Source organism: Lipotes vexillifer, unplaced genomic scaffold (genome assembly GCF_000442215.2).
Source record: "Lipotes vexillifer unplaced genomic scaffold, Lipotes_vexillifer_v1.1 scaffold79, whole genome shotgun sequence".
NCBI classification, from domain to species: domain Eukaryota; kingdom Metazoa; phylum Chordata; class Mammalia; order Artiodactyla; family Lipotidae; genus Lipotes; species Lipotes vexillifer.
The window spans coordinates 2372874-2382391 of NW_006775678.1; positions in this window are offsets into that span (position 1 = coordinate 2372874).

A 9518-nucleotide genomic window follows, 5' to 3' on the forward strand; every position below is an offset into this window, starting at 1 on the left:
TGTTTTAAAAAAAGGAAGAAGAAAGAAAAAGCAAAAATACTCTGAAAAATGAAATTTTACCTTATTTTGAGGTAGGATGCTATTGTCTAGATAATTTTCTTTATGATTTCTTCCACTGCACTCATGTATTTATGTTTATATGTGTGACTGTTCACTGTATTAGTCAGGGATCTCCAGACAAACAGAAGCAATAGGGTGTGTGTGTATTTTTACATACATGTATATATATAATATACTGAATATATAATATATATAAAATGATGAGTAGACACATAAGATGATACGGAAGCTGTGAAATCCCATGATCTGCCGTCTGTAATCTGAAGACCCAGAAAAGCCAGTGGTGTAATTCAGCTCAAGTCCAAAGTCCTGAGAACCAGGGGAGCCTATAGCATAAATCCCAGACCAAGGGCAAGAAGAGAAGAGATATGTTCTCGCTCATGCACTGAGGCATGAAAAAAGGCCAAATTCCTCCTTCCTCTGTCTTTTTTCCAGGCCTTCAACAGATTAGATGATACCCACCCACACAGGGCAGGGCAATCTGCTTTACTGAGTGCACCAATTCAAATGCTGATCTCATCCATAAACACCCTCACAGACACCTAGAAATAATGTTTAATCTTGGCACGACTTGGCCAGTCAAGTTAACTCATAAAATTAATAATCGCATTTACCCAATGGAAAATTCATGAAATTGAAAAGTCAAAAATATCTGATTGAAATTTTGATACAAATATGGCATAAAATTAAGGAGGTTTACAGCCTGCCTTAATATATAGATGATACATATAAAATTTTCTTATTCAAAATATCTTAAAGCTAACATGTAGAACTTAAGAAAAGAAAAAAGCACAAAAGAGAAAACACAAATGCAAAGAAATTTATGAAAACGTATTTAACTGATCTCGGATGGCCTTGGCCAGCAGTGGCTTGAAGTAGGAATTCGGTTCCTGGCCAGAGATTGAAGTCAGCCCACGGCAGTGAGAGTGCTGAATCCTAGCCACTAGACGAGTGGCCAGTGACAAGGCCTTGGCCCACCAGCTGGGTAGAAATGAATTTCCACAGAGAGTCGGAAAGCAGTGAAACAATTATAGTGTTTATCAGGAGGGACAAGAGCACGTGTGGATAGACATATGGGTGGGCTCAGAGGGAGAGTCGCACCCTCATTGTAGTTTGAATCACTTTAATGGGGCATTTCTTCTGGGTTTCCTTTGGCTGTCATCTTGCTTTACCTGGTTCTGAGTTCGTATCTGGTGTATCTCAGGGTCCTCCAGTGTGTGCGCGCATCTCTCAGCCAAGCTGGATTCCAGCAAAGGGGCCTATGGGTAGGTTGACTTCACCTACTGTGTGGTGACGTCCCATCCCTTTTTGACATTCAAGGAGCCTTTCTGCACATGTGTAGTCAGGAAGGTCTCCTTGACCTCGAGAGTGAGAAATATGTGGTCTATTATTTGGGCAGGGCTTAGCCTCTCTTCCCTCCTGCTATTTTGGAGTATCTGTCCACAGGGGATGAACTCCAGCTGCTCAGCCTGGGGCCCATCTATCTCCTGCCCCATAACCACTCTAAAAATCAATGAAATGTACTTTCAACCAGTGTTTTGCTGACTGTTTTGCTTGTCAAAATGGCAAATATGAATGATATGGTCTCAATCAATACCATCAAGGGTATTGATTAAAACCATCAGTCCCCTCATGTGCTTCCCATGGAAATGTAAATTAGTCCAATCTTTCTGGAAAGCAATTTGCAAGATTACCAAGACACTTTAAAGTGTCTTTAGACTTTGTTTTCCTCTTTTGTACATTTTGTCTGAGGAAATGAGTTTATGATAAATCATAATTTATGTATAAAAATGTTCATAGCAGTGTGATTTGTAACACCCCTAAACTTGATAAACTGCTAATTGAGAAAATAGCTTAGTGCATTACTGTATGTTCACATGATAGGATATTGTGAAGCTACTGAATCTGATTTACTCAAATAAAATTTGCAAAAGAGGGTAATGAATTAAGTGAGAAAAAAGCAGGATAAATTTATGACAGCATCTGCTAAGTGTTAACCAAAACCCACTTTATCCTCTTTTCTGGTAACACAGCTAGAAAATATTTGTAGTTAGGTAGGTTCAGGTAACTAAGCTCTAATGGAATATTTGTAACAATTATTTTCTTATCCCAAAAGACCCCCCAAGAAAGATGATCTGTGCTTTTTCCCCTTCCACTGAATAGACAGAGGTGACCATGGTGACTTTAGAATGGACTAGTTGATGATGGAGAAATTTGCCCCTGAATGAACACTCTTCCTACACCCAAAACACACACATGCGGTCACTCAGGACTCTGAGCAAAAAAATATATTTTACAGCTGTTGTTACACACTTATGTTTTGCTCTTTTAGGTAACACAGGTTTTTCTAAAACTTACCAAGGGTACAGTTGGGGAGATAACATTAAGAGCAATAACACAATTCTCCTGCATTCTTTCCATATTTGCTTATGGAAAGGAGAATGCTGCTCATGTATTTTTTGAAGTCCCCTGGAGCTGTCTTCGCCTGTGTCCTGTACGTAAGCTGTTGCTTCAGCTATAGTAGCATCATCCGTTTAGGCCCTTTTTGGAGCTCTGGGCATCTTCAAAGTGCATTGCCATGGCTACCAGTTACCCTCATCTCTCTTAGAGCATCTTTGAGGTCCAAGAGAGTGAGAAAAACTGAAATGATATTCAGGTACAATCTTTTTATTTTATTCTTTCAGCCTCAGCACTGCAAATAAACCAAAACATTGTTTACTGTTTCAAAGATGGTATCTTCTTTGGTACACTGAGATGTTTCTTTATTAAGGATTTAATTTTGCCAGACAATTATTTTAATCAAATTAGCTGCTCAGTTAATATAGTGTGGTGATTTTATTGAAACATATCCAAGATTTCTTTATTTCTACTTGGAATTAAAATGATTGTTTTAAAAAAGAGCAGTACTAAAAGTCTTTTTAATGAAGTGGAGTGAGAAAATTTTATTGTGCCCATTTTATTCTTCACATAATTAACATCTATGTTTTATTATGTTTTAGCACATTTGATCTTTATAATCAAATTTGGCTATATTGCAATATGAATTTCATACTATTCCTAATGATAATCTGTATAATAATTTTTAGAATTTATCATTTTTATTATAACCTGAATAATCATATTCTTAAGCAGCACAATTATTCTTAGGGTACACATTTTATAGAGAACTGAGGTCAAATAATTTTTTCTCAACCAAGCCTATGTAATTTTGGTAAAGTCAAGCTATGATCTGTATTAAGCTGGCTCCCAAGAGGAAGCAGTTAGCATACTTGGAATAGGGTAATTCACAGAGAGGTTAATTATTAAAGAGGCTTTTTACAAAGACATGGGCATAGATAGTGCAGGAACTGGAACTGTTACTTCCTCTAGACCTGGAGGGGTAAGAAGAGGGTTCCAGTTACTGGAGCCTGGAAGGAGAGATTCCTGAGGAGTGAGCTGCCTTGAGAGAATCAGTAACCTTCAGAGAAGGGAACCTGTGTGCTCTCAGAGGGAAGGTGATGGGAAATAAACACACGAACCTCATCTTCTCCCTCCATCTGATTTGATCTCCTGCCAAGTTCGTCTTTGACCAAACCCAACAAAAAGCCAAGGGAAACTTTCATATGGTTCATATAATTCAGCCCAGTGAGGCGGGAGGGGCAGGGCGTCTGCTAGCAGGACCTCAGGCTCCATCTGACCAGAAGCTGGTCCTCCTCCCTTCACAGCAGAGAAGATCTTGTCCCGTTGGCTATCAAGGCTGAAGTGATGATTCAGAAAGTCTCTATTTCGGTCCTTTCCTCCTCAGGTCTTATTGCGTAGCCATTGGTAGAAGAGGAGATGAAGACTAAACTACTGGCTCCCGAGGATTCTACTGAATCCAGTGTTATAAATAATACTAGGTAACCAGAGATCGAAAAGAACTTCGTACTGTGTATTTGTTATTTTTCGGCAGCTCAGCTTCTAAATATCCTTGCTGTACTCATGGTCTAAGTCAAATATGTGCTTCCACCAGACTTCACATCTGGAGAAGGATCACACACACACACACACACACACACACACACACAGAGTCATAGGAGAAACGACTTGAAGCCACAGCAGTGGAGTCAAGAGTCCTACCACAGTTGCCGTGGCTATGAAATGATGTTCACTGCGGGTGGATGACCAGTGGGGACAGCACAGCAGCTGTACCTTAACCAGACAGTTGCAATGGCATGCCCTTGACTTTCCTCTCTGCTACCCAGAAGACTCCCTTAATTTCTGTTACTTCTTTGCTGATTCTGTGTGATATCTGGTATCCCGTTCATAAATTCATTTTCTACTTAAATTAGCAAAATTATCTTTCTGTTATTTTCAACAAAAACTCCAGTGGGAAAAAATCCTCTCAATGCAAGCATTATTCTTCAAACTGCAGGTCGAAACCAGTCGTGAAATAATAGGTAGCCAGCAACAGTTAAAAAAAGAATTAGAATGTAATAGATGAGAAAATATAATGTACCACTTCTATTAAATTTAAGTATTTTTTCATTAGAACTTTGGGGGTTTTGTGTGTGTTTGTTACTGTCTGTATATATGTGCTGAACTCAATGTAAAATCAATTTTTTAACATGGGAAATGGTCAAAGAAGTTTGAAAATCATTATTCTAGAATATATTACAAGATTCTGGTTGTCATTTCTTTTTCAGCCATGATAGGTGAAGGAATTCATGGCCTTACTACAATATAAACAGAACATTAATAATTTTTGAATTAGTGTTCACCACGAGCCAAACTGAAGTCTTAGATTGTGTGCTGTAAAAAAAAGTTGTATCCTATGCTTTTATGTGGCATGGTAAATTTGTCTCCAGCATCAAAAGCTTTGAAAGTAGGGCTTCCCTGGTGGCGCTGTGGTTGAGAGTCCGCCTGCCGATGCAGGGGACGCGGGTTCGTGCCCCGGTCCGGGAACATCCCACATCCCACATGGCGCAGAGCGGCTAGGTCCGTGAGCCATGGCCGCTGAGCCTGCGCATCCGGAGCCTGTGCTCCACAATGGGAAAGGCCACAACAGTGAGAGGCCCACGTATGCAAAAAAAAAAAAAAAAAAAAAAAGAGTGGATAGTGGTAAAGAGCAGGAGTTTTTCTTTTTTTCGTAAAAAGATCATAGAGAATTATCTGCTTTGGATAGTGGAAAGAGCAGGAGTTTTTCTTTTTTTCGTAAAAAGATCATAGAGAATTATCTGCTTTATAAGAGAGTTGTAGTGATTTATCTTGCAATTCAAAGAAAAGAAAAAACATAGATCCTATCTTCTGATCTTGAGACCCAAGTGTATGACTTCACCAAATTTCAGGGGATGCTGTGTTCTCAGGTTCAGTTAAGACAAACCAGTACAGTAAGTACTCTCTGAAAGATGAGGATGTTTGTGGAGTTTGCTGATAATGGATCTATATTGGCCAAGGCACAGTAAAAAACTTTCCGAAGGGGTGGTTGAGTCAGAAGCAAGAATATACAGAACTTATTGGGAACAGAGGTGTGGATGAGATCTAATGACCAGCGATTATATTATGATTTAGGTGTTAATGGATAAAATTAGTGAGGCTGCTGTGGAGTAGTTTCAACAGCTCACTTGAAAGAGAGTGAGCCCCAGCCCTTGACCAGGGTTAAGTAAAAATAGGTATAAAATTTAAGGAGTATCTTTCTGTCAGGTTCATGCGCATACAGAGTTGGCACTTGCACTGCCCTGAGAGTGAGTGCTTCTTTAAATTTTATGCTCTAGATTCCAACTCTTTCTTCACCCTAGTCTTTGTCAAGGTGACTTCAGAAGAATTATCGCACTTGACCTGCAACTGGGGCACTGTTTGTCACAGTGGTTACAGTCTCTGCACACAAATGTTAGCTACATTATGAACAAGTACAACAATCTGTGTATTTATTGTCTGTTTTGTGCCACTGATTTTTTTGTGTGTGCTAGTATTCCACTCTTTTGGCTTCTGTAGATTCATGGGGTGGTGCAAGTGATTTCCTGTCATTATTCTTCAAAACTGTTTGTGGCTAGGCTGATTCTTCTCAATCCCAATTATCTTTAAAATGGTTTTGCCGAGTCCTAAGTGCAATACCACTGAGGGTATTGACTGGGATCACAATGAATTTGTAAACAATTTCATAGAAAATGTTTACCTTGCCAAGCCTGCCCATCAAACATGACTTCCCAAAAACATGGAAAATGGTTTTCCATTTATTTAGGTGGGTGTTTTTTGCCTTTAGTAAAGTTTGGTAATACGCTTCATATGGGTCCTGACCTTTTCTAGTTGAATTGATTTCTAGACATTTTATGTATTTTATTGCTCCTATGATGGAATAATTTTTCTATCATATTTTGAACATTTTTGGCTTCCATATAATAATAAGCATTATTGCTGCTTAATTGTACCACTTCCCATTACTGAACCACGTTATCCATATTAATAATGTGTCGATAGATTTTCTTGTAATTTCTCCACAGACAATAACATATATATATATATATATAAAGGATAATAATTATTGTCTCTTTCCAATATTTGTACCAATTATTCAATTTCATTTTCTTTGTGCCCTGGACAAAATATCTAGTAAGATGCTAAACAGTAACGGCAACATAATGCATTCTGCCTTTCTCTTGATTTTACGTGACTCTACTTCTATTTATCTAAGTTATGTATCTCTGTGTCTTAATTTCCTCATCTGTAAAATGAAGTTAATAGTACCTAATACACAAAGTTAAAGGAAGATTAAGTGAGATAATTATAAATTATTATTATTTATACATAAATTGCTAAAAGTGTGTCTTGGCCTCTTTGGAATTCAAATAGTAGAGATATCTAAAAGTGCAGAACAAAGCTTCAAAGAAATGGAAACTATGTTGGAACAGATCATAGCTCTGGAGGATAGATTTAGGAGACCTGGAGGAAAATCCAAGGCAGGTATGGGTGAGTTCTTCTTCTTTTTTTTCTTGAAACTTTACATGTTTCATTAAAAAAAGTTTTAATATGAAACATTTAAAATATATAGAGAAGTGGAGAGAATAGCGCCGAACTTCTCTGTTCCTGTATCACCCAGTGCCTACTGTTATTAACATCTTTCCATTCTTAGCACAATATTGTAAATCAATTGTACTTCAATTTAAAAAAATACATAAAACTGAAAAGCAGAAAAAAAAAACCAAACAGCTTTCCATTCTTGAGAAACAGTCACATCTTTATCTTCAGAGATATAGAGAATTTGTCTTGAAGCAAAAGCTGATTTTTTTTTTTCCACCTAGTGAAATTTTAGTTAAATTTGGCTTCTGTGTCTAGGCTCAGAAATCAATTGAGCTGGTTTTCAAGGAGGTTAATTTTAGACAAGTCTAGTGTTTCATTTTCCAGTCACTAACTCACTGACTCAAGCTGAGTTTTCTGCTTTTCCTCTTTGTCTGCACAGGGGCCCGGTGCAGATGTAGCAATTTTTTTCCCTCAGGGTCCTTCTCTATGAAATGGCTGTAGTAGAACTTGGCTCTAAGGCCAGCTAGGTAACATTCTCCTGCCTCAGGACTCCTCAGAGACCATTATATATATTCACCAAGTGTCACAGGCATGACATGAATGATTATGCAAAACTGTATGCCCAATTTCCAAGTGGCTCCATGGTTTGATAAAATGATGTGGCCATTTGTGAAATGCAAGCAAATGAGAGGAAATGGAGGGTATAGGATTTCAGAAGTGACAGAGCTGTTCTTTACCAAGTATCTAGTGTGTGTTAGATAGTGTGTCTGAACAACAAGACCATATCCCTGTCCTCCTGCAGCTGACAGTCAAAGTGGTAAGTAACACTCAAAAACTTTCTGTTCTCTATTTCTATGCTTAACTGTAATACACTACAAACAGGAATTAATTTCATCACTGGACATATTTGGGCACAGTAAAAGTGAATTCTCAAGATTTATAAGCTATATTAAATAGAAATATAAATACAAAAGTATTTCATTCATAGAAAGATATAATTCTTGTCTCTGTCTAACACTTTCCTTTTTAATCGTCAAATTCAGGGCAAATGAAAGGAAGTATAACTTTGTATAGCTAGGAGAAATTTGAATACCAAACCTATTAAAAACTGAAAATAATAATAATATGTCTAAAAAGATTTTAATAAGTTCACTGATATTTGTTCCTAATAACTTCAGGAAAATATTTTAGTATACCTTTTTTTTTACTTTAACTTTAGAAAGGCAATTTTTGTTGTACTTTAAATGTCTTTAGGTGATTCTAAATCTAAGATGAAAAATGATGATGAAAGATAAAGGAACTACCAGCCATGTTTACATTCTTAGAATGGTTTTCTTGTACACAGATGTTTTTAATTTCTGAAAATAATTCCCTTGAAATCATGTAGAAAAGATACATTTGACACTTTTTATTTCATATAGGTCATTATGCAAAAATGTATTTATCAGAGAGGCCAGTTTAATGAGTCAAGAACATGTGAAGATATAACCATCTATTGAAACTTTTAAATTGATGTTTAAATTACTAAAGTATTCTAAATAGTATTTTAAAATAAAAAGTATAATATGCAGACATAACTCTTAAAGCTAAAGCTACTCTTTTTTCCCTAGAGATAACTTCTATTTTAAGTATGGCATTCCAGAATTTTTTCCATGCATTTATAATACATGAATTTACACATAGAAATATTTTGTGTATATATGTTGCATATGCTTTACATAAATGATATCATATTTTAGATGTTATTCAGCAATTTCCTTTTGCTTTTTACTGAAATGTATCCTAGTACTCTTTCCAAGTCGGTATCTAGAGAATCAACTCATTTTTAAAATTATAGCATCACACTCTATGATATGCACATGCTAAGTCTAGAATCTTTGTTCTTTCTAGATCCTTTAAAGCTTATGTAGCTGCTGATGATAATTTAGGGTAGAGCCATCTTAAAAAAGAAAAAAACTTCACTTAGCACTGAATATTGATTTTTCTCTTCCATGGTTTTATTTGACAATCTTGTTAGCCATTCTTCATCTTTTAAAGGCATTACTTTATTTCCGGTGAAACAAAATCAAAATGTTCCCAATCATTAATGATCTAAGGTAGGAGTAACTTTTCTCTGTAGTAAAAGCAGCAGAGCTTTTAGGATCTTAAAACTATGCTGTTGCCAGTTAAGTAAATGCAGAAATAGTTTTTATATGACCACAAAACTTTTCTCGCTCTCTGTCAAAGTCCAGTCTTTCTAGAGTAGAAACAAAGCAGTTCTTTGCAAGGAGACCAACTAAAATTACACACAAATGCAGAATGATTAGGTTGCCTGGTATTTTCTGTAATTTAATCTGAGCATCAGATCAGGGTGGCCTCCAAAGCTGTTCCAGTACTGGTCATCTATGAAGGGTAATGTCAAAAGTGTCATTTTTCTTATCTCTTTCTCTCACGTGCTATGCATTCTTAGTCTTTCTCTCTTTCTCTTTCCCTCTCTCTTCTGT